Source organism: Pongo abelii, chromosome 1 (assembly GCF_028885655.2).
Source record: "Pongo abelii isolate AG06213 chromosome 1, NHGRI_mPonAbe1-v2.0_pri, whole genome shotgun sequence".
Lineage (NCBI taxonomy): Eukaryota > Metazoa > Chordata > Mammalia > Primates > Hominidae > Pongo > Pongo abelii.
The window spans coordinates 20,872,836-20,895,729 of record NC_071985.2 but is presented as its reverse complement, the minus strand read 5'-3'; the positions used below and the strand labels follow the sequence as shown (position 1 = coordinate 20,895,729).

Here is a 22,894-nt window from a genome sequence, read left to right as displayed (position 1 = left end):
GGGGGTGGCCCCGCTTTGCCCCGGGCTGCCACTAGAGGCGGCGGCCTGATCCCGGGTGAGAGGGGCTGAGAGAAACCCAGACACACCCCGCCACCACCAGGAGCAAATCCACTCCCCCACACACAGACACACCCGGGCGCGCTCGCACGCGCGGGCGCTCGCTCGCACACGCACGCACGCACGCGCGCGCGAACACGCACACACACACACACACACACACACAGACTCACCCACTCAGACGCACACACACACACACAGACACACACACACGTACACACACACACGCGGCTTGAAGGAGAGCAAGGACGAGATGGATGGAGAGATAGAAACCGAGGGAGGGAGAGAGACAGCGATCGAGAGAGACAGGGGAGGGGGAGAGGGAAGGAGACAGACAGAGAGGCTGAGAAAGAGACAGGGACAGAGAAAGAGAGAGAGACAGAGAGACAGAGGGAAGACGACAGAAGTAGCGCGAGGTCCAGGGGGAAACCTAGAAGAGAGTGGCGGAGGGAGCTAGAGAGCGAGAGCGATAGAGCCTTCGAGAGGAAGCGCCCGGCTCCGCTAGGCAGCGCCCTTTTGAGCAGGCCGGGATAGGGTGGAGGGGGCTTGGGCTGCGCCAGAACACGGGGGCCAGGCGGTCCCTGTGAGAGGACCAACGGAGCGCTGAGACGGGCTTTTACTTGGCTGAATTGCTTGCTTTGGAGGTGGGTTTCGTAGGTTCCTTCCTTTCTTGGCACCACCCTGTGCTCTGGGTGCCTGGCGGCGGGCCCCGGGATTTGCAGAGTGCGCCCGCCCGCCCGTTTGGCGGGAGCCGTGGCACCGGGCGGGGCCGGAGGCCTGGGTCTCTGGCGTGTCCTCGGGACTGGTGTTGACACGAAGTGGGGGGCCGTTGGGAATCCGGGTGCACAGGGACAGTTTTCCTGGTGGCTGGCGAAGCAATGTCCTTCCCCCGGGTGAAGCAGCCCGTGCGTTCCGGAGCCGAGGTCTGGGCTGGCGCCTGTGGCACCCGCTGACCCTGCCCGCCCCTTCCCCCGGTTTGGAAGGTTGCGACGACGGCGCGCCGCCCGGTGGGTGAATTGAATGGCCTGGGCGTTCCGGGAGCGGGAAGGCACCGCGAACGGCAGGGGACCCGCGCCTGCGGCTCTGGGGTCCGGCCCCCTGCCCTCCCAGGCTGGAGCCGGGCTCCTGGCGGGGCGGCGGCGAGGCGGAAGCGGTGGGATGCTGCTGCCCGGCGTGCAGTAGGGGCGGACCCCCAGGAGGAGGTCCCCGGCTGGGCTGCGGCGGAGGTGTAGGTGGGCGATAAAGGGGGAGCAGAGCGAGGGGAGGTTGGGGAGCATGGCGACTGTAGGGGGAAGGGAGGCAGCGGGGAAGCCAAAAAAGCCTGCAGCAGGCCGGGCGGGCGCGGTGGCTCCCGCCTGTAATCCCAGCACTGTGGGTGGGAGGCCGAGGCGGGTGGATCACCAGGTGAGGAGGTGGAGACCATCCCGGCTAACAGGGTGAAACCCCGTCTCTACGCAAAATAGAAAAAAAGTCAGCCGGGCGTGGTGGCGGGCGCCTGCAGTCCCAGGTACTCGGGAGGCTGGGGCCGGAGAAGGGCGTGAACCCGGGAGGCGGAGCTTGCAGTGAGCCGAGATGGCGCCGCTGCACTCCAGCCTGGGCGACAGAGCGAGACTCCGTCTGGAAGAAGAGGAAAGAAAAAGCAAAAAGCCAAAGAAAAAGCCTACAGCACCCGGTATTCCCAGGCGGTCTCCCATCCAAGTACTAACCAGGCCCGACCCTGCTTAGCTTCCGAGATCAGACGAGATCGGGCGCGTTCAGGGTGGTATGGCCGTAGACGCCGAGACAGGCGCCTGGCTGCCCCAAGAGCCCGGCCCAGCCATGCCCGCCGGATTGCAGCCGTCACCGCCAGCCCGGGGCCGCGGGGCTCGGATCGGGGACCCCCGAGCCCCTCGCCCGGGGCCTTCCCCCGGCTCCCCAGCTCCCGAGCTTCCACCACATGGGGCCCGCTCGGAACAGGGAGTGCTCCGAGGCGTCAGGGCCCAGGGCCCACGATCCCGGGACCCCCTCCTGGTCCTCCGCCCTGCCGCGGAGGTGGCGTTTTGCGTCCCTCGCCGCTCAGGCGCTCCCGCGAGGCCCCCTCTTGCCCCACCCACCCGGAGCCGTCAGGGCTGGCCAAGGGCGACCAGCCGGCCGGGCCGCGCGGGGCCTTTCTCTCCCAACGCCCCCAGCACGGTCGCGTGTCCCGACCAAGGCCGGTCCGGCCGGTGGGCAAGAGGGCGCGGGGGCGGGTAGCGGGTCGGGGGGGTGGCCCCGCTTTGCCCCGGGCTGCCACTAGAGGCGGCGGCCTGATCCCGGGTGAGAGGGGCTGAGAGAAACCCAGACACACCCCGCCACCACCAGGAGCAAATCCACTCCCCCACACACAGACACACCCGGGCGCGCTCGCACGCGCCGGTGCTCGCTCGCACACGCACGCACGCGCGCACACACACACACACACACAGACTCACCCACTCAGACACACACACACACACACACACACACAGACTCACCCACTGAGACACACACACACACACACACACAGACACACACACGTACACACACACACGCGGCTTGAAGGAGAGCAAGGACGAGATGGATGGAGAGATAGAAACCGAGGGAGGGAGAGAGACAGCGATCGAGAGAGACAGGGGAGGGGGAGAGGGAAGGAGACAGACAGAGAGGCTGAGAAAGAGACAGGGACAGAGAAAGAGAGAGAGACAGAGAGACAGAGGGAAGACGGCAGAAGTAGCGCGAGGTCCAGGGGGAAACCTAGAAGAGAGTGGCGGAGGGAGCTAGAGAGCGAGAGCGATAGAGCCTTCGAGAGGAAGCACCCGGCTCCGGTAGGCAGCGCCCTTTTGAGCAGGCCGGGATAGGGTGGAGGGGGCTTGGGCTGCGCCAGAACACGGGGGCCAGGCGGTCCCTGTGAGAGGACCAACGGAGCGCTGAGACGGGCTTTTACTTGGCTGAATTGCTTGCTTTGGAGGTGGGTTTCGTAGGTTCCTTCCTTTCTTGGCACCACCCTGTGCTCTGGGTGCCTGGCGGCGGGCCCCGGGATTTGCAGAGTGCGCCCGCCCGCCCGTTTGGCGGGAGCCGTGGCACCGGGCGGGGCCGGAGGCCTGGGTCTCTGGCGTGTCCTCGGGACTGGTGTTGACACGAAGTGGGGGGCCGTTGGGAATCCGGGTGCACAGGGACAGTTTTCCTGGTGGCTGGCGAAGCAATGTCCTTCCCCCGGGTGAAGCAGCCCGTGCGTTCCGGAGCCGAGGTCTGGGCTGGCGCCTGTGGCACCCGCTGCCCCTGCCCGCCCCTTCCCCCGGTTTGGAAGGTTGCGACGACGGCGCGCCGCCCGGTGGGTGAATTGAATGGCCTGGGCGTTCCGGGAGCGGGAAGGCACCGCGAACGGCAGGGGACCCGCGCCTGCGGCTCTGGGGTCCGGCCCCCTGCCCTCCCAGGCTGGAGCCGGGCTCCTGGCGGGGCGGCGGCGAGGCGGAAGCGGTGGGATGCTGCTGCCCGGCGTGCAGTAGGGGCGGACCCCCAGGAGGAGGTCTCCGGCTGGGCTGCGGCGGAGGTGTAGGTGGGCGATAAAGGGGGAGCAGAGCGAGGGGAGGTTGGGGAGCATGGTGACCGTAGGGGGAAGGGAGGCAGCGGGGAAGCCAAAAAAGCCTGCAGCAGGCCGGGCGGGCGCGGTGGCTCCCGCCTGTAATCCCAGCACTGTGGGTGGGAGGCCGAGGCGGGTGGATCACCAGGTGAGGAGGTAGAGACCATCCCGGCTAACAGGGTGAAACCCCGTCTCTACCCAAAATAGAAAAAAAATCAGCCGGGCGTGGTGGCGGGCGCCTGCAGTCCCAGCTACTCGGGAGGCTGGGGCCGGAGAAGGGCGTGAACCCGGGAGGCGGAGCTTGCAGTGAGCCGAGATGGCGCCGCTGCACTCCAGCCTGGGCGACAGAGCGAGACTCCGTCTGGAAGAAGAGGAAAGAAAAAGCAAAAAGCCAAAGAAAAAGCCTACAGCACCCGGTATTCCCAGGCGGTCTCCCATCCAAGTACTAACCAGGCCCGACCCTGCTTAGCTTCCGAGATCAGACGAGATCGGGCGCGTTCAGGGTGGTATGGCCGTAGACGCCGAGACAGGCGCCTGGCTGCCCCAAGAGCCCGGCCCAGCCATGCCCGCCGGATTGCAGCCGTCACCGCCAGCCCGGGGCCGCGGGGCTCGGATCGGGGACCCCCGAGCCGCTCGCCCGCGGCCTTCCCCCGGCTCCCCAGCTCCCGAGCTTCCACCACATGGGGCCCGCTCGGAACAGGGAGTGCTCCGAGGCGTCAGGGCCCAGGGCCCACGATCCCGGGACCCCCTCCTGGTCCTCCGCCCTGCCGCGGAGGTGGCGTTTTGCGTCCCTCGCCGCTCAGGCGCTCCCGCGAGGCCCCCTCTTGCCCCACCCACGCGGAGCCGTCAGGGCTGGCCAAGGGCGACCAGCCGGCCGGGCCGCGCGGGGCCTTTCTCTCCCAACGCCCCCAGCACGGTCGCGTGTCCCGACCAAGGCCCGTCCGGCCGGTGGGCAAGAGGGCGCGGGGGCGGGTAGCGGGTCGGGGGGGTGGCCCCGCTTTGCCCCGGGCTGCCACTAGAGGCGGCGGCCTGATCCCGGGTGAGAGGGGCTGAGAGAAACCCAGACACACCCCGCCACCACCAGGAGCAAATCCACTCCCCCACACACAGACACACCCGGGCGCGCTCGCACGCGCGGGCGCTCGCTCGCACACGCACGCACGCACGCGCGCGCGAACACGCACACACACACACACACACACACACAGACTCACCCACTCAGACGCACACACACACACACAGACACACACACACGTACACACACACACGCGGCTTGAAGGAGAGCAAGGACGAGATGGATGGAGAGATAGAAACCGAGGGAGGGAGAGAGACAGCGATCGAGAGAGACAGGGGAGGGGGAGAGGGAAGGAGACAGACAGAGAGGCTGAGAAAGAGACAGGGACAGAGAAAGAGAGAGAGACAGAGAGACAGAGGGAAGACGGCAGAAGTAGCGCGAGGTCCAGGGGGAAACCTAGAAGAGAGTGGCGGAGGGAGCTAGAGAGCGAGAGCGATAGAGCCTTCGAGAGGAAGCGCCCGGCTCCGGTAGGCAGCGCCCTTTTGAGCAGGCCGGGATAGGGTGGAGGGGGCTTGGGCTGCGCCAGAACACGGGGGCCAGGCGGTCCCTGTGAGAGGACCAACGGAGCGCTGAGACGGGCTTTTACTTGGCTGAATTGCTTGCTTTGGAGGTGGGTTTCGTAGGTTCCTTCCTTTCTTGGCACCACCCTGTGCTCTGGGTGCCTGGCGGCGGGCCCCGGGATTTGCAGAGTGCGCCCGCCCGCCCGTTTGGCGGGAGCCGTGGCACCGGGCGGGGCCGGAGGCCTGGGTCTCTGGCGTGTCCTCGGGACTGGTGTTGACACGAAGTGGGGGGCCGTTGGGAATCCGGGTGCACAGGGACAGTTTTCCTGGTGGCTGGCGAAGCAATGTCCTTCCCCCGGGTGAAGCAGCCCGTGCGTTCCGGAGCCGAGGTCTGGGCTGGCGCCTGTGGCACCCGCTGCCCCTGCCCGCCCCTTCCCCCGGTTTGGAAGGTTGCGACGACGGCGCGCCGCCCGGTGGGTGAATTGAATGGCCTGGGCGTTCCGGGAGCGGGAAGGCACCGCGAACGGCAGGGGACCCGCGCCTGCGGCTCTGGGGTCCGGCCCCCTGCCCTCCCAGGCTGGAGCCGGGCTCCTGGCGGGGCGGCGGCGAGGCGGAAGCGGTGGGATGCTGCTGCCCGGCGTGCAGTAGGGGCGGACCCCCAGGAGGAGGTCTCCGGCTGGGCTGCGGCGGAGGTGTAGGTGGGCGATAAAGGGGGAGCAGAGCGAGGGGAGGTTGGGGAGCATGGTGACCGTAGGGGGAAGGGAGGCAGCGGGGAAGCCAAAAAAGCCTGCAGCAGGCCGGGCGGGCGCGGTGGCTCCCGCCTGTAATCCCAGCACTGTGGGTGGGAGGCCGAGGCGGGTGGATCACCAGGTGAGGAGGTAGAGACCATCCCGGCTAACAGGGTGAAACCCCGTCTCTACCCAAAATAGAAAAAAAATCAGCCGGGCGTGGTGGCGGGCGCCTGCAGTCCCAGCTACTCGGGAGGCTGGGGCCGGAGAAGGGCGTGAACCCGGGAGGCGGAGCTTGCAGTGAGCCGAGATGGCGCCGCTGCACTCCAGCCTGGGCGACAGAGCGAGACTCCGTCTGGAAGAAGAGGAAAGAAAAAGCAAAAAGCCAAAGAAAAAGCCTACAGCACCCGGTATTCCCAGGCGGTCTCCCATCCAAGTACTAACCAGGCCCGACCCTGCTTAGCTTCCGAGATCAGACGAGATCGGGCGCGTTCAGGGTGGTATGGCCGTAGACGCCGAGACAGGCGCCTGGCTGCCCCAAGAGCCCGGCCCAGCCATGCCCGCCGGATTGCAGCCGTCACCGCCAGCCCGGGGCCGCGGGGCTCGGATCGGGGACCCCCGAGCCGCTCGCCCGCGGCCTTCCCCCGGCTCCCCAGCTCCCGAGCTTCCACCACATGGGGCCCGCTCGGAACAGGGAGTGCTCCGAGGCGTCAGGGCCCAGGGCCCACGATCCCGGGACCCCCTCCTGGTCCTCCGCCCTGCCGCGGAGGTGGCGTTTTGCGTCCCTCGCCGCTCAGGCGCTCCCGCGAGGCCCCCTCTTGCCCCACCCACCCGGAGCCGTCAGGGCTGGCCAAGGGCGACCAGCCGGCCGGGCCGCGCGGGGCCTTTCTCTCCCAACGCCCCCAGCACGGTCGCGTGTCCCGACCAAGGCCGGTCCGGCCGGTGGGCAAGAGGGCGCGGGGGCGGGTAGCGGGTCGGGGGGGTGGCCCCGCTTTGCCCCGGGCTGCCACTAGAGGCGGCGGCCTGATCCCGGGTGAGAGGGGCTGAGAGAAACCCAGACACACCCCGCCACCACCAGGAGCAAATCCACTCCCCCACACACAGACACACCCGGGCGCGCTCGCACGCGCCGGCGCTCGCTCGCACACGCACGCACGCGCGCACACACACACACACACACAGACTCACCCACTCAGACACACACACACACACACACACACACAGACTCACCCACTGAGACACACACACACACACACACACAGACACACACACGTACACACACACACGCGGCTTGAAGGAGAGCAAGGACGAGATGGATGGAGAGATAGAAACCGAGGGAGGGAGAGAGACAGCGATCGAGAGAGACAGGGGAGGGGGAGAGGGAAGGAGACAGACAGAGAGGCTGAGAAAGAGACAGGGACAGAGAAAGAGAGAGAGACAGAGAGACAGAGGGAAGACGACAGAAGTAGCGCGAGGTCCAGGGGGAAACCTAGAAGAGAGAGGCGGAGGGAGCTAGAGAGCGAGAGCGATAGAGCCTTCGAGAGGAAGCGCCCGTCTCCGGCAGGCAGCGCCCTTTTGAGCAGGCCGGGATAGGGTGGAGGGGGCTTGGGCTGCGCCAGAACACGGGGGCCAGGCGGTCCCTGTGAGAGGACCAACGGAGCGCTGAGACGGGCTTTTACTTGGCTGAATTGCTTGCTTTGGAGGTGGGTTTCGTAGGTTCCTTCCTTTCTTGGCACCACCCTGTGCTCTGGGTGCCTTGCGGCGGGCCCCGGGATTTGCAGAGTGCGCCCGCCCGCCCGTTTGGCGGGAGCCGTGGCACCGGGCGGGGCCGGAGGCCTGGGTCTCTGGCGTGTCCTCGGGACTGGTGTTGACACGAAGTGGGGGGCCGTTGGGAATCCGGGTGCACAGGGACAGTTTTCCTGGTGGCTGGCGAAGCAATGTCCTTCCCCCGGGTGAAGCAGCCCGTGCGTTCCGGAGCCGAGGTCTGGGCTGGCGCCTGTGGCACCCGCTGCCCCTGCCCGCCCCTTCCCCCGGTTTGGAAGGTTGCGACGACGGCGCGCCGCCCGGTGGGTGAATTGAATGGCCTGGGCGTTCCGGGAGCGGGAAGGCACCGCGAACGGCAGGGGACCCGCGCCTGCGGCTCTGGGGTCCGGCCCCCTGCCCTCCCAGGCTGGAGCCGGGCTCCTGGCGGGGCGGCGGCGAGGCGGAAGCGGTGGGATGCTGCTGCCCGGCGTGCAGTAGGGGCGGACCCCCAGGAGGAGGTCTCCGGCTGGGCTGCGGCGGAGGTGTAGGTGGGCGATAAAGGGGGAGCAGAGCGAGGGGAGGTTGGGGAGCATGGTGACCGTAGGGGGAAGGGAGGCAGCGGGGAAGCCAAAAAAGCCTGCAGCAGGCCGGGCGGGCGCGGTGGCTCCCGCCTGTAATCCCAGCACTGTGGGTGGGAGGCCGAGGCGGGTGGATCACCAGGTGAGGAGGTGGAGACCATCCCGGCTAACAGGGTGAAACCCCGTCTCTACGCAAAATAGAAAAAAAGTCAGCCGGGCGTGGTGGCGGGCGCCTGCAGTCCCAGCTACTCGGGAGGCTGGGGCCGGAGAAGGGCGTGAACCCGGGAGGCGGAGCTTGCAGTGAGCCGAGATGGCGCCGCTGCACTCCAGCCTGGGCGACAGAGCGAGACTCCGTCTGGAAGAAGAGGAAAGAAAAAGCAAAAAGCCAAAGAAAAAGCCTACAGCACCCGGTATTCCCAGGCGGTCTCCCATCCAAGTACTAACCAGGCCCGACCCTGCTTAGCTTCCGAGATCAGACGAGATCGGGCGCGTTCAGGGTGGTATGGCCGTAGACGCCGAGACAGGCGCCTGGCTGCCCCAAGAGCCCGGCCCAGCCATGCCCGCCGGATTGCAGCCGTCACCGCCAGCCCGGGGCCGCGGGGCTCGGATCGGGGACCCCCGAGCCGCTCGCCCGCGGCCTTCCCCCGGCTCCCCAGCTCCCGAGCTTCCACCACATGGGGCCCGCTCGGAACAGGGAGTGCTCCGAGGCGTCAGGGCCCAGGGCCCACGATCCCGGGACCCCCTCCTGGTCCTCCGCCCTGCCGCGGAGGTGGCGTTTTGGGTCCCTCGCCGCTCAGGCGCTCCCGCGAGGCCCCCTCTTGCCCCACCCACCCGGAGCCGTCAGGGCTGGCCAAGGGCGACCAGCCGGCCGGGCCGCGCGGGGCCTTTCTCTCCCAACGCCCCCAGCACGGTCGCGTGTCCCGACCAAGGCCCGTCCGGCCGGTGGGCAAGAGGGCGCGGGGGCGGGTAGCGGGTCGGGGGGGTGGCCCCGCTTTGCCCCGGGCTGCCACTAGAGGCGGCGGCCTGATCCCGGGTGAGAGGGGCTGAGAGAAACCCAGACACACCCCGCCACCACCAGGAGCAAATCCACTCCCCCACACACAGACACACCCGGGCGCGCTCGCACGCGCGGGCGCTCGCTCGCACACGCACGCACGCACGCGCGCGCGAACACGCACACACACACACACACACACACACAGACTCACCCACTCAGACGCACACACACACACACAGACACACACACACGTACACACACACACGCGGCTTGAAGGAGAGCAAGGACGAGATGGATGGAGAGATAGAAACCGAGGGAGGGAGAGAGACAGCGATCGAGAGAGACAGGGGAGGGGGAGAGGGAAGGAGACAGACAGAGAGGCTGAGAAAGAGACAGGGACAGAGAAAGAGAGAGAGACAGAGAGACAGAGGGAAGACGGCAGAAGTAGCGCGAGGTCCAGGGGGAAACCTAGAAGAGAGTGGCGGAGGGAGCTAGAGAGCGAGAGCGATAGAGCCTTCGAGAGGAAGCGCCCGGCTCCGGTAGGCAGCGCCCTTTTGAGTAGGCCGGGATAGGGTGGAGGGGGCTTGGGCAGCGCCAGAACACGGGGGCCAGGCGGTCCCTGTGAGAGGACCAACGGAGCGCTGAGACGGGCTCTTACTTGGCTGAATTGCTTGCTTTGGAGGTGGGTTTCGTAGGTTCCTTCCTTTCTTGGCACCACCCTGTGCTCTGGGTGCCTTGCGGCGGGCCCCGGGATTTGCAGAGTGCGCCCGCCCGCCCGTTTGGCGGGAGCCGTGGCACCGGGCGGGGCCGGAGGCCTGGGTCTCTGGCGTGTCCTCGGGACTGGTGTTGACACGAAGTGGGGGGCCGTTGGGAATCCGGGTGCACAGGGACTGTTTTCCTGGTGGCTGGCGAAGCAATGTCCTTCCCCCGGGTGAAGCAGCCCGTGCGTTCCGGAGCCGAGGTCTGGGCTGGCGCCTGTGGCACCCGCTGCCCCTGCCCGCCCCTTCCCCCGGTTTGGAAGGTTGCGACGACGGCGCGCCGCCCGGTGGGTGAATTGAATGGCCTGGGCGTTCCGGGAGCGGGAAGGCACCGCGAACGGCAGGGGACCCGCGCCTGCGGCTCTGGGGTCCGGCCCCCTGCCCTCCCAGGCTGGAGCCGGGCTCCTGGCGGGGCGGCGGAGAGGCGGAAGCGGTGGGATGCTGCTGCCCGGCGTGCAGTAGGGGCGGACCCCCAGGAGGAGGTCCCCGGCTGGGCTGTGGCGGAGGTGTAGGTGGGCGATAAAGGGGGAGCAGAGCGAGGGGAGGTTGGGGAGCATGGCGACTGTAGGGGGAAGGGAGGCAGCGGGGAAGCCAAAATGGCCTGCCGCAGGCCGGGCGGGCGCGGTGGCTCCCGCCTGTAATCCCAGCACTGTGGGTGGGAGGCCGAGGCGGGTGGATCACCAGGTGAGGAGGTGGAGACCATCCCGGCTAACAGGGTGAAACCCCGTCTCTACGCAAAATAGAAAAAAAATCAGCCGGGCGTGGTGGCGGGCGCCTGCAGTCCCAGCTACTCGGGAGGCTGGGGCCGGAGAAGGGCGTGAACCCGGGAGGCAGAGATTGCAGTGAGCCGAGAGGGCGCCGCTGCACTCCAGCCTGGGCGGCAGAGCGAGACTCCGTCTGGAAGAAGAGGAATGAAAAAGCAAAAAGCCAAAGAAAAAGCCTACAGCACCCAGTATTCCCAGGCGGTCTCCCATCCAAGTACTAACCAGGCCCGACCCTGCTTAGCTTCCGAGATCAGACGAGATCGGGCGCGTTCAGGGTGGTATGGCCGTAGACGCCGAGACAGGCGCCTGGCTGCCCCAAGAGCCCGGCCCAGCCATGCCCGCCGGATTGCAGCCGTCACCGCCAGCCCGGGGCCGCGGGGCTCGGATCGGGGACCCCCGAGCCCCTCGCCCGCAGCCTTCCCCCGACTCCCCAGCTCCCGAGCTTCCACCACATGGGGCCCGCTCGGAACAGGGAGTGCTCCGAGGCGTCAGGGCCCAGGGCCCACGATCCCGGGACCCCCTCCTGGTCCTCCGCCCTGCCGCGGAGGTGGCGTTTTGGATCCCTCGCCGCTCAGGCGCTCCCGCGAGGCCCCCTCTTGCCCCACCCACCCGGAGCCGTCAGGGCTGGCCAAGGGCGACCAGCCGGCCGGGCCGCGCGGGGCCTTTCTCTCCCAACGCCCCCAGCACGGTCGCGTGTCCCGACCAAGGCCGGTCCGGCCGGTGGGCAAGAGGGCGCGGGGGCGGGTAGCGGGTCGGGGGGGTGGCCCCGCTTTGCCCCTGGCTGCCACTAGAGGCGGCGGCCTGATCCCGGGTGAGAGGGGCTGAGAGAAACCCAGACACAGCCCGCCACCACCAGGAGCAAATCCACTCCCCCACACACAGACACACCCGGGCGCGCTCGCACGCGCCGGCGCTCGCTCGCACACGCACGCACGCGCGCACACACACACACACACACAGACTCACCCACTCAGACACACACACACACACACACACAGACTCACCCACTGAGACACACACACACACACACACAGACACACACACGTACACACACACACGCGGCTTGAAGGAGAGCAAGGACGAGATGGATGGAGAGATAGAAACCGAGGGAGGGAGAGAGACAGCGATCGAGAGAGACAGGGGAGGGGGAGAGGGAAGGAGACAGACAGAGAGGCTGAGAAAGAGACAGGGACAGAGAAAGAGAGAGAGACAGAGAGACAGAGGGAAGACGACAGAAGTAGCGCGAGGTCCAGGGGGAAACCTAGAAGAGAGTGGCGGAGGGAGCTAGAGAGCGAGAGCGATAGAGCCTTCGAGAGGAAGCGCCCGGCTCCAGTAGGCAGCGCCATTTGAGCAGGCCGGGATAGGGTGGAGGGGGCTTGGGCTGCGCCAGAACACGGGGGCCAGGCGGTCCCTGTGAGAGGACCAACGGAGCGCTGAGACGGGCTTTTACTTGGCTGAATTGCTTGCTTTGGAGGTGGGTTTCGTAGGTTCCTTCCTTTCTTGGCACCACCCTGTGCTCTGGGTGCCTTGCGGCGGGCCCCGGGATTTGCAGAGTGCGCCCGCCCGCCCGTTTGGCGGGAGCCGTGGCACCGGGCGGGGCCGGAGGCCTGGGTCTCTGGCGTGTCCTCGGGACTGGTGTTGACACGAAGTGGGGGGCCGTTGGGAATCCTGGTGCACAGGGACTGTTTTCCTGGTGGCTGGCGAAGCAATGTCCTTCCCCCGGGTGAAGCAGCCCGTGCGTTCCGGAGCCGAGGTCTGGGCTGGCGCCTGTCGCACCCGCTGCCCCTGCCCGCCCCTTCCCCCGGTTTGGAAGGTTGCGACGACGGCGCGCCGCCTGGTGGGTGAATTGAATGGCCTGGGCGTTCCGGGAGCGGGAAGGCACCGCGAACGGCAGGGGACCCGCGCCTGCGGCTCTGGGGTCCGGCCCCCTGCCCTCCCAGGCTGGAGCCGGGCTCCTGGCGGGGCGGCGGCGAGGCGGAAGCGGTGGGATGCTGCTGCCCGGCGTGCAGTAGGGGCGGACCCCCAGGAGGAGGTCTCCGGCTGGGCTGCGGCGGAGGTGTAGGTGGGCGATAAAGGGGGAGCAGAGCGAGGGGAGGTTGGGGAGCATGGTGACCGTAGGGGGAAGGGAGGCAGCGGGGAAGCCAAAAAAGTCTGCAGCAGGCCGGGCGGGCGCGGTGGCTCCCGCCTGTAATCCCAGCACTGTGGGTGGGAGGCCGAGGCGGGTGGATCACCAGGTGAGGAGGTGGAGACCATCCCGGCTAACAGGGTGAAACCCCGTCTCTACGCAAAATAGAAAAAAAATCAGCCGGGCGTGGTGGCGGGCGCCTGCAGTCCCAGCTACTCGGGACGCTGGGGCCGGAGAAGGGCGTGAACCCGGGAGGCGGAGCTTGCAGTGAGCCGAGATGGCGCCGCTGCACTCCAGCCTGGGCGACAGAGCGAGACTCCGTCTGGAAGAAGAGGAAAGAAAAAGCAAAAAGCCAAAGAAAAAGCCTACAGCACCCGGTATTCCCAGGCGGTCTCCTATCCAAGTACTAACCAGGCCCGACCCTGCTTAGCTTCCGAGATCAGACGAGATCGGGCGCGTTCAGGGTGGTATGGCCGTAGACGCCGAGACAGGCGCCTGGCTGCCCCAAGAGCCCGGCCCAGCCATGCCCGCCGGATTGCAGCCGTCACCGCCAGCCCGGGGCCGCGGGGCTCGGATCGGGGACCCCCGAGCCCCTCGCCCGCGGCCTTCCCCCGGCTCCCCAGCTCCCGAGCTTCCACCACATGGGGCCCGCTCGGAACAGGGAGTGCTCCGAGGCGTCAGGGCCCAGGGCCCACGATCCCGGGACCCCCTCCTGGTCCTCCGCCCTGCCGCGGAGGTGGCGTTTTGGGTCCCTCGCCGCTCAGGCGCTCCCGCGAGGCCCCCTCTTGCCCCACTCACCTGGAGCCGTCAGGGCTGGCCAAGGGCGACCAGCCGGCCGGGCCGCGCGGGGCCTTTCTCTCCCAACGCCCCCAGCACGGTCGCGTGTCCCGACCAAGGCCCGTCCGGCCGGTGGGCAAGAGGGCGCGGGGGCGGGTAGCGGGTCGGGGGGGTGGCCCCGCTTTGCCCCGGGCTGCCACTAGAGGCGGCGGCCTGATCCCGGGTGAGAGGGGCTGAGAGAAACCCAGACACACCCCGCCACCACCAGGAGCAAATCCACTCCCCCACACACAGACACACCCGGGCGCGCTCGCACGCGCGGGCGCTCGCTCGCACACGCACGCACGCACGCGCCCGCGAACACGCACACACACACACACACACACAGACTCACCCACTCAGACGCACACACACACACACAGACACACACACACGTACACACACACACGCGGCTTGAAGGAGAGCAAGGACGAGATGGATGGAGAGATAGAAACCGAGGGAGGGAGAGAGACAGCGATCGAGAGAGACAGGGGAGGGGGAGAGGGAAGGAGACAGACAGAGAGGCTGAGAAAGAGACAGGGACAGAGAAAGAGAGAGAGACAGAGAGACAGAGGGAAGACGACAGAAGTAGCGCGAGGTCCAGGGGGAAACCTAGAAGAGAGTGGCGGAGGGAGCTAGAGAGCGAGAGCGATAGAGCCTTCGAGAGGAAGCGCCCGGCTCCGGTAGGCAGCGCCCTTTTGAGCAGGCCAGGATAGGGTGGAGGGGGCTTGGGCTGCGCCAGAACACGGGGGCCAGGCGGTCCCTGTGAGAGGACCAACGGAGCGCTGAGACGGGCTTTTACTTGGCTGAATTGCTTGCTTTGGAGGTGGGTTTCGTAGGTTCCTTCCTTTCTTGGCACCACCCTGTGCTCTGGGTGCCTTGCGGCGGGCCCCGGGATTTGCAGAGTGCGCCCGCCCGCCCGTTTGGCGGGAGCCGTGGCACCGGGCGGGGCCGGAGGCCTGGGTCTCTGGCGTGTCCTCGGGACTGGTGTTGACACGAAGTGGGGGGCCGTTGGGAATCCGGGTGCACAGGGACTGTTTTCCTGGTGGCTGGCGAAGCAATGTCCTTCCCCCGGGTGAAGCAGCCCGTGCGTTCCGGAGCCGATGTCTGGGCTGACGCCTGTGGCACCCGCTGCCCCTGCCCGCCCCTTCCCCCGGTTTGGAAGGTTGCGACGACGGCGCGCCGCCCGGTGGGTGAATTGAATGGCCTGGGCGTTCCGGGAGCGGGAAGGCACCGCGAACGGCAGGGGACCCGCGCCTGCGGCTCTGGGGTCCGGCCCCCTGCCCTCCCAGGCTGGAGCCGGGCTCCTGGCGGGGCGGCGGCGAGGCGGAAGCGGTGGGATGCTGCTGCCCGGCGTGCAGTAGGGGCGGACCCCCAGGAGGAGGTCTCCGGCTGGGCTGCGGCGGAGGTGTAGGTGGGCGATAAAGGGGGAGCAGAGCGAGGGGAGGTTGGGGAGCATGGTGACCGTAGGGGGAAGGGAGGCAGCGGGGAAGCCAAAAAAGCCTGCAGCAGGCCGGGCGGGCGCGGTGGCTCCCGCCTGTAATCCCAGCACTGTGGGTGGGAGGCCGAGGCGGGTGGATCACCAGGTGAGGAGGTAGAGACCATCCCGGCTAACAGGGTGAAACCCCGTCTCTACCCAAAATAGAAAAAAAATCAGCCGGGCGTGGTGGCGGGCGCCTGCAGTCCCAGCTACTCGGGAGGCTGGGGCCGGAGAAGGGCGTGAACCCGGGAGGCGGAGCTTGCAGTGAGCCGAGATGGCGCCGCTGCACTCCAGCCTGGGCGACAGAGCGAGACTCCGTCTGGAAGAAGAGGAAAGAAAAAGCAAAAAGCCAAAGAAAAAGCCTACAGCACCCGGTATTCCCAGGCGGTCTCCCATCCAAGTACTAACCAGGCCCGACCCTGCTTAGCTTCCGAGATCAGACGAGATCGGGCGCGTTCAGGGTGGTATGGCCGTAGACGCCGAGACAGGCGCCTGGCTGCCCCAAGAGCCCGGCCCAGCCATGCCCGCCGGATTGCAGCCGTCACCGCCAGCCCGGGGCCGCGGGGCTCGGATCGGGGACCCCCGAGCCGCTCGCCCGCGGCCTTCCCCCGGCTCCCCAGCTCCCGAGCTTCCACCACATGGGGCCCGCTCGGAACAGGGAGTGCTCCGAGGCGTCAGGGCCCAGGGCCCACGATCCCGGGACCCCCTCCTGGTCCTCCGCCCTGCCGCGGAGGTGGCGTTTTGCGTCCCTCGCCGCTCAGGCGCTCCCGCGAGGCCCCCTCTTGCCCCACCCACCCGGAGCCGTCAGGGCTGGCCAAGGGCGACCAGCCGGCCGGGCCGCGCGGGGCCTTTCTCTCCCAACGCCCCCAGCACGGTCGCGTGTCCCGACCAAGGCCGGTCCGGCCGGTGGGCAAGAGGGCGCGGGGGCGGGTAGCGGGTCGGGGGGGTGGCCCCGCTTTGCCCCGGGCTGCCACTAGAGGCGGCGGCCTGATCCCGGGTGAGAGGGGCTGAGAGAAACCCAGACACACCCCGCCACCACCAGGAGCAAATCCACTCCCCCACACACAGACACACCCGGGCGCGCTCGCACGCGCCGGCGCTCGCTCGCATACGCACGCACGCGCGCACACACACACACACACACAGACTCACCCACTCAGACACACACACACACACACACACACAGACTCACCCACTGAGACACACACACACACACACACACAGACACACACACGTACACACACACACGCGGCTTGAAGGAGAGCAAGGACGAGATGGATGGAGAGATAGAAACCGAGGGAGGGAGAGAGACAGCGATCGAGAGAGACAGGGGAGGGGGAGAGGGAAGGAGACAGACAGAGAGGCTGAGAAAGAGACAGGGACAGAGAAAGAGAGAGAGACAGAGAGACAGAGGGAAGACGGCAGAAGTAGCGCGAGGTCCAGGGGGATACCTAGAAGAGAGTGGCGGAGGGAGCTAGAGAGCGAGAGCGATAGAGCCTTCGAGAGGAAGCGCCCGGCTCCGGTAGGCAGCGCCCTTTTGAGCAGGCCGGGATAGGGTGGAGGGGGCTTGGGCTGCGCCAGAACACGGGGGCCAGGCGGTCCCTGTGAGAGGACCAACGGAGCGCTGAGACGGGCTTTTACTTGGCTGAATTGCTTGCTTTGGAGGTGGGTTTCGTAGGTTCCTTCCTTTCTTGGCACCACCCTGTGCTCTGGGTGCCTGGCGGCGGGCCCCGGGATTTGCAGAGTGCGCCCGCCCGCCGGTTTGGCGGGAGCCGTGGCACCGGGCGGGGCCGGAGGCCTGGGTCTCTGGCGTGTCCTCGGGACTGGTGTTGACACGAAGTGGGGGGCCGTTGGGAATCCGGGTGCACAGGGACAGTTTTCCTGGTGGCTGGCGAAGCAATGTCCTTCCCCCGGGTGAAGCAGCCCGTGCGTTCCGGAGCCGAGGTCTGGGCTGGCGCCTGTGGCACCCGCTGACCCTGCCCGCCCCTTCCCCCGGTTTGGAAGGTTGCGACGACGGCGCGCCGCCCGGTGGGTGAATTGAATGGCCTGGGCGTTCCGGGAGCGGGAAGGCACCGCGAACGGCAGGGGACCCGCGCCTGCGGCTCTGGGGTCCGGCCCCCTGCCCTCCCAGGCTGGAGCCGGGCTCCTGGCGGGGCGGCGGCGAGGCGGAAGCGGTGGGATGCTGCTGCCCGGCGTGCAGTAGGGGCGGACCCCCAGGAGGAGGTCTCCGGCTGGGCTGCGGCGGAGGTGTAGGTGGGCGATAAAGGGGGAGCAGAGCGAGGGGAGGTTGGGGAGCATGGTGACCGTAGGGGGAAGGGAGGCAGCGGGGAAGCCAAAAAAGCCTGCAGCAGGCCGGGCGGGCGCGGTGGCTCCCGCCTGTAATCCCAGCACTGTGGGTGGGAGGCCGAGGCGGGTGGATCACCAGGTGAGGAGGTAGAGACCATCCCGGCTAACAGGGTGAAACCCCGTCTCTACCCAAAATAGAAAAAAAATCAGCCGGGCGTGGTGGCGGGCGCCTGCAGTCCCAGCTACTCGGGAGGCTGGGGCCGGAGAAGGGCGTGAACCCGGGAGGCGGAGCTTGCAGTGAGCCGAGATGGCGCCGCTGCACTCCAGCCTGGGCGACAGAGCGAGACTCCGTCTGGAAGAAGAGGAAAGAAAAAGCAAAAAGCCAAAGAAAAAGCCTACAGCACCCGGTATTCCCAGGCGGTCTCCCATCCAAGTACTAACCAGGCCCGACCCTGCTTAGCTTCCGAGATCAGACGAGATCGGGCGCGTTCAGGGTGGTATGGCCGTAGACGCCGAGAAAGGCGCCTGGCTGCCCCAAGAGCCCGGCCCAGCCATGCCCGCCGGATTGCAGCCGTCACCGCCAGCCCGGGGCCGCGGGGCTCGGATCGGGGACCCCCGAGCCGCTCGCCCGCGGCCTTCCCCCGGCTCCCCAGCTCCCGAGCTTCCACCACATGGGGCCCGCTCGGAACAGGGAGTGCTCCGAGGCGTCAGGGCCCAGGGCCCACGATCCCGGGACCCCCTCCTGGTCCTCCGCCCTGCCGCGGAGGTGGCGTTTTGCGTCCCTCGCCGCTCAGGCGCTCCCGCGAGGCCCCCTCTTGCCCCACCCACCCGGAGCCGTCAGGGCTGGCCAAGGGCGACCAGCCGGCCGGGCCGCGCGGGGCCTTTCTCTCCCAACGCCCCCAGCACGGTCGCGTGTCCCGACCAAGGCCGGTCCGGCCGGTGGGCAAGAGGGCGCGGGGGCGGGTAGCGGGTCGGGGGGGTGGCCCCGCTTTGCCCCGGGCTGCCACTAGAGGCGGCGGCCTGATCCCGGGTGAGAGGGGCTGAGAGAAACCCAGACACACCCCGCCACCACCAGGAGCAAATCCACTCCCCCACACACAGACACACCCGGGCGCGCTCGCACGCGCCGGCGCTCGCTCGCACACGCACGCACGCGCGCACACACACACACACACACAGACTCACCCACTCAGACACACACACACACACACACACACAGACTCACCCACTGAGACACACACACACACACACAGACACACACACGTACACACACACACGCGGCTTGAAGGAGAGCAAGGACGAGATGGATGGAGAGATAGAAACCGAGGGAGGGAGAGAGACAGCGATCGAGAGAGACAGGGGAGGGGGAGAGGGAAGGAGACAGACAGAGAGGCTGAGAAAGAGACAGGGACAGAGAAAGAGAGAGAGACAGAGAAACAGAGGGAAGACGGCAGAAGTAGCGCGAGGTCCAGGGGGAAACCTAGAAGAGAGTGGCGGAGGGAGCTAGAGAGCGAGAGCGATAGAGCCTTCGAGAGGAAGCGCCCGGCTCCGGTAGGCAGCGCCCTTTTGAGCAGGCCGGGATAGGGTGGAGGGGGCTTGGGCTGCGCCAGAACACGGGGGCCAGGCGGTCCCTGTGAGAGGACCAACGGAGCGCTGAGACGGGCTTTTACTTGGCTGAATTGCTTGCTTTGGAGGTGGGTTTCGTAGGTTCCTTCCTTTCTTGGCACCACCCTGTGCTCTGGGTGCCTTGCGGCGGGCCCCGGGATTTGCAGAGTGCGCCCGCCCGCCCGTTTGGCGGGAGCCGTGGCACCGGGCGGGGCCGGAGGCCTGGGTCTCTGGCGTGTCCTCGGGACTGGTGTTGACACGAAGTGGGGGGCCGTTGGGAATCCGGGTGCACAGGGACAGTTTTCCTGGTGGCTGGCGAAGCAATGTCCTTCCCCCGGGTGAAGCAGCCCGTGCGTTCCGGAGCCGAGGTCTGGGCTGGCGCCTGTGGCCCCCGCTGACCCTGCCCGCCCCTTCCCCCGGTTTGGAAGGTTGCGACGACGGCGCGCCGCCCGGTGGGTGAATTGAATGGCCTGGGCGTTCCGGGAGCGGGAAGGCACCGCGAACGGCAGGGGACCCGCGCCTGCGGCTCTGGGGTCCGGCCCCCTGCCCTCCCAGGCTGGAGCCGGGCTCCTGGCGGGGCGGCGGCGAGGCGGAAGCGGTGGGATGCTGCTGCCCGGCGTGCAGTAGGGGCGGACCCCCAGGAGGAGGTCTCCGGCTGGGCTGCGGCGGAGGTGTAGGTGGGCGATAAAGGGGGAGCAGAGCGAGGGGAGGTTGGGGAGCATGGCGACTGTAGGGGGAAGGGAGGCAGCGGGGAAGCCAAAAAAGCCTGCAGCAGGCCGGGCGGGCGCGGTGGCTCCCGCCTGTAATCCCAGCACTGTGGGTGGGAGGCCGAGGCGGGTGGATCACCAGGTGAGGAGGTGGAGACCATCCCGGCTAACAGGGTGAAACCCCGTCTCTACGCAAAATAGAAAAAAAATCAGCCGGGCGTGGTGGCGGGCGCCTGCAGTCCCAGCTACTCGGGAGGCTGGGGCCGGAGAAGGGCGTGAACCCGGGAGGCGGAGCTTGCAGTGAGCCGAGATGGCGCCGCTGCACTCCAGCCTGGGCGACAGAGCGAGACTCCGTCTGGAAGAAGAGGAAAGAAAAAGCAAAAAGCCAAAGAAAAAGCCTACAGCACCCGGTATTCCCAGGCGGTCTCCCATCCAAGTACTAACCAGGCCCGACCCTGCTTAGCTTCCGAGATCAGACGAGATCGGGCGCGTTCAGGGTGGTATGGCCGTAGACGCCGAGACAGGCGCCTGGCTGCCCCAAGAGCCCGGCCCAGCCATGCCCGCCGGATTGCAGCCGTCACCGCCAGCCCGGGGCCGCGGGGCTCGGATCGGGGACCCCCGAGCCCCTCGCCCGGGGCCTTCCCCCGGCTCCCCAGCTCCCGAGCTTCCACCACATGGGGCCCGCTCGGAACAGGGAGTGCTCCGAGGCGTCAGGGCCCAGGGCCCACGATCCCGGGACCCCCTCCTGGTCCTCCGCCCTGCCGCGGAGGTGGCGTTTTGCGTCCCTCGCCGCTCAGGCGCTCCCGCGAGGCCCCCTCTTGCCCCACCCACCCGGAGCCGTCAGGGCTGGCCAAGGGCGACCAGCCGGCCGGGCCGCGCGGGGCCTTTCTCTCCCAACGCCCCCAGCACGGTCGCGTGTCCCGACCAAGCCCGGTCCGGCCGGTGGGCAAGAGGGCGCGGGGGCGGGTAGCGGGTCGGGGGGGTGGCCCCGCTTTGCCCCGGGCTGCCACTAGAGGCGGCGGCCTGATCCCGGGTGAGAGGGGCTGAGAGAAACCCAGACACACCCCGCCACCACCAGGAGCAAATCCACTCCCCCACACACAGACACACCCGGGCGCGCTCGCACGCGCCGGCGCTCGCTCGCACACGCACGCACGCGCGCACACACACACACACACACAGACTCACCCACTCAGACACACACACACACACACAGACTCACCCACTGAGACACACACACACACACACACACACAGACACACACACGTACACACACACACGCGGCTTGAAGGAGAGCAAGGACGAGATGGATGGAGAGATAGAAACCGAGGGAGGGAGAGAGACAGCGATCGAGAGAGACAGGGGAGGGGGAGAGGGAAGGAGACAGACAGAGAGGCTGAGAAAGAGACAGGGACAGAGAAAGAGAGAGAGACAGAGAGACAGAGGGAAGACGACAGAAGTAGCGCGAGGTCCAGGGGGAAACCTAGAAGAGAGAGGCGGAGGGAGCTAGAGAGCGAGAGCGATAGAGCCTTCGAGAGGAAGCGCCCGGCTCCGGTAGGCAGCGCCCTTTTGAGCAGGCCGGGATAGGGTGGAGGGGGCTTGGGCTGCGCCAGAACACGGGGGCCAGGCGGTCCCTGTGAGAGGACCAACGGAGCGCTGAGACGGGCTTTTACTTGGCTGAATTGCTTGCTTTGGAGGTGGGTTTCGTAGGTTCCTTCCTTTCTTGGCACCACCCTGTGCTCTGGGTGCCTTGCGGCGGGCCCCGGGATTTGCAGAGTGCGCCCGCCCGCCCGTTTGGCGGGAGCCGTGGCACCGGGCGGGGCCGGAGGCCTGGGTCTCTGGCGTGTCCTCGGGACTGGTGTTGACACGAAGTGGGGGGCCGTTGGGAATCCGGGTGCACAGGGACAGTTTTCCTGGTGGCTGGCGAAGCAATGTCCTTCCCCCGGGTGAAGCAGCCCGTGCGTTCCGGAGCCGAGGTCTGGGCTGGCGCCTGTGGCACCCGCTGCCCCTGCCCGCCCCTTCCCCCGGTTTGGAAGGTTGCGACGACGGCGCGCCGCCTGGTGGGTGAATTGAATGGCCTGGGCGTTCCGGGAGCGGGAAGGCACCGCGAACGGCAGGGGACCCGCGCCTGCGGCTCTGGGGTCCGGCCCCCTGCCCTCCCAGGCTGGAGCCGGGCTCCTGGCGGGGCGGCGGCGAGGCGGAAGCGGTGGGATGCTGCTGCCCGGCGTGCAGTAGGGGCGGACCCCCAGGAGGAGGTCCCCGGCTGGGCTGCGGCGGAGGTGTAGGTGGGCGATAAAGGGGGAGCAGAGCGAGGGGAGGTTGGGGAGCATGGCGACTGTAGGGGGAAGGGAGGCAGCGGGGAAGCCAAAAAAGCCTGCAGCAGGCCGGGCGGGCGCGGTGGCTCCCGCCTGTAATCCCAGCACTGTGGGTGGGAGGCCGAGGCGGGTGGATCACCAGGTGAGGAGGTGGAGACCATCCCGGCTAACAGGGTGAAACCCCGTCTCTACGCAAAATAGAAAAAAAGTCAGCCGGGCGTGGTGGCGGGCGCCTGCAGTCCCAGCTACTCGGGAGGCTGGGGCCGGAGAAGGGCGTGAACCCGGGAGGCGGAGCTTGCAGTGAGCCGAGATGGCGCCGCTGCACTCCAGCCTGGGCGACAGAGCGAGACTCCGTCTGGAAGAAGAGGAAAGAAAAAGCAAAAAGCCAAAGAAAAAGCCTACAGCACCCGGTATTCCCAGGCGGTCTCCCATCCAAGTACTAACCAGGCCCGACCCTGCTTAGCTTCCGAGATCAGACGAGATCGGGCGCGTTCAGGGTGGTATGGCCGTAGACGCCGAGACAGGCGCCTGGCTGCCCCAAGAGCCCGGCCCAGCCATGCCCGCCGGATTGCAGCCGTCACCGCCAGCCCGGGGCCGCGGGGCTCGGATCGGGGACCCCCGAGCCGCTCGCCCGCGGCCTTCTCCCGGCTCCCCAGCTCCCGAGCTTCCACCACATGGGGCCCGCTCGGAACAGGGAGTGCTCCGAGGCGTCAGGGCCCAGGGCCCACGATCCCGGGACCCCCTCCTGGTCCTCCGCCCTGCCGCGGAGGTGGCGTTTTGGGT

At 67.9% G+C, this 22,894-nt stretch overlaps 10 non-coding genes across 10 annotated transcripts; all 10 read right to left on the bottom strand.

The window, feature by feature from the left end:
* Positions 1-1,714: 1,714 nt before the first annotated feature.
* LOC129052489 (5S ribosomal RNA) lies at positions 1,715-1,833 on the bottom strand. Its single transcript, XR_008517544.1, has one exon. It is a non-coding gene; the product is annotated as a 5S ribosomal RNA (ribosomal RNA).
* Positions 1,834-4,035: 2,202 nt separating this feature from the next.
* Positions 4,036-4,154, bottom strand: LOC129052481 (5S ribosomal RNA). The gene has a single exon (XR_008517540.1). It is a non-coding gene; the product is annotated as a 5S ribosomal RNA (ribosomal RNA).
* Positions 4,155-6,332: 2,178 nt separating this feature from the next.
* Positions 6,333-6,451, bottom strand: LOC129052480 (5S ribosomal RNA). The gene has a single exon (XR_008517539.1). It is a non-coding gene; the product is annotated as a 5S ribosomal RNA (ribosomal RNA).
* Positions 6,452-8,653: 2,202 nt separating this feature from the next.
* LOC129052479 (5S ribosomal RNA) lies at positions 8,654-8,772 on the bottom strand. Its single transcript, XR_008517538.1, has one exon. It is a non-coding gene; the product is annotated as a 5S ribosomal RNA (ribosomal RNA).
* Positions 8,773-10,950: 2,178 nt separating this feature from the next.
* LOC129052618 (5S ribosomal RNA) lies at positions 10,951-11,069 on the bottom strand. Its single transcript, XR_008517693.1, has one exon. It is a non-coding gene; the product is annotated as a 5S ribosomal RNA (ribosomal RNA).
* A 2,195-nt stretch (positions 11,070-13,264) lies between these two features.
* On the bottom strand, positions 13,265-13,383 carry LOC129052628 (5S ribosomal RNA). Its single transcript, XR_008517711.1, has one exon. It is a non-coding gene; the product is annotated as a 5S ribosomal RNA (ribosomal RNA).
* A 2,174-nt stretch (positions 13,384-15,557) lies between these two features.
* On the bottom strand, positions 15,558-15,676 carry LOC129052478 (5S ribosomal RNA). Its single transcript, XR_008517537.1, has one exon. It is a non-coding gene; the product is annotated as a 5S ribosomal RNA (ribosomal RNA).
* A 2,200-nt stretch (positions 15,677-17,876) lies between these two features.
* LOC129052477 (5S ribosomal RNA) lies at positions 17,877-17,995 on the bottom strand. Its single transcript, XR_008517535.1, has one exon. It is a non-coding gene; the product is annotated as a 5S ribosomal RNA (ribosomal RNA).
* Positions 17,996-20,191: 2,196 nt separating this feature from the next.
* LOC129052476 (5S ribosomal RNA) lies at positions 20,192-20,310 on the bottom strand. The gene has a single exon (XR_008517533.1). It is a non-coding gene; the product is annotated as a 5S ribosomal RNA (ribosomal RNA).
* A 2,196-nt stretch (positions 20,311-22,506) lies between these two features.
* Positions 22,507-22,625, bottom strand: LOC129052475 (5S ribosomal RNA). Its single transcript, XR_008517532.1, has one exon. It is a non-coding gene; the product is annotated as a 5S ribosomal RNA (ribosomal RNA).
* Between the last annotated feature and the right edge of the window lie 269 nt (positions 22,626-22,894).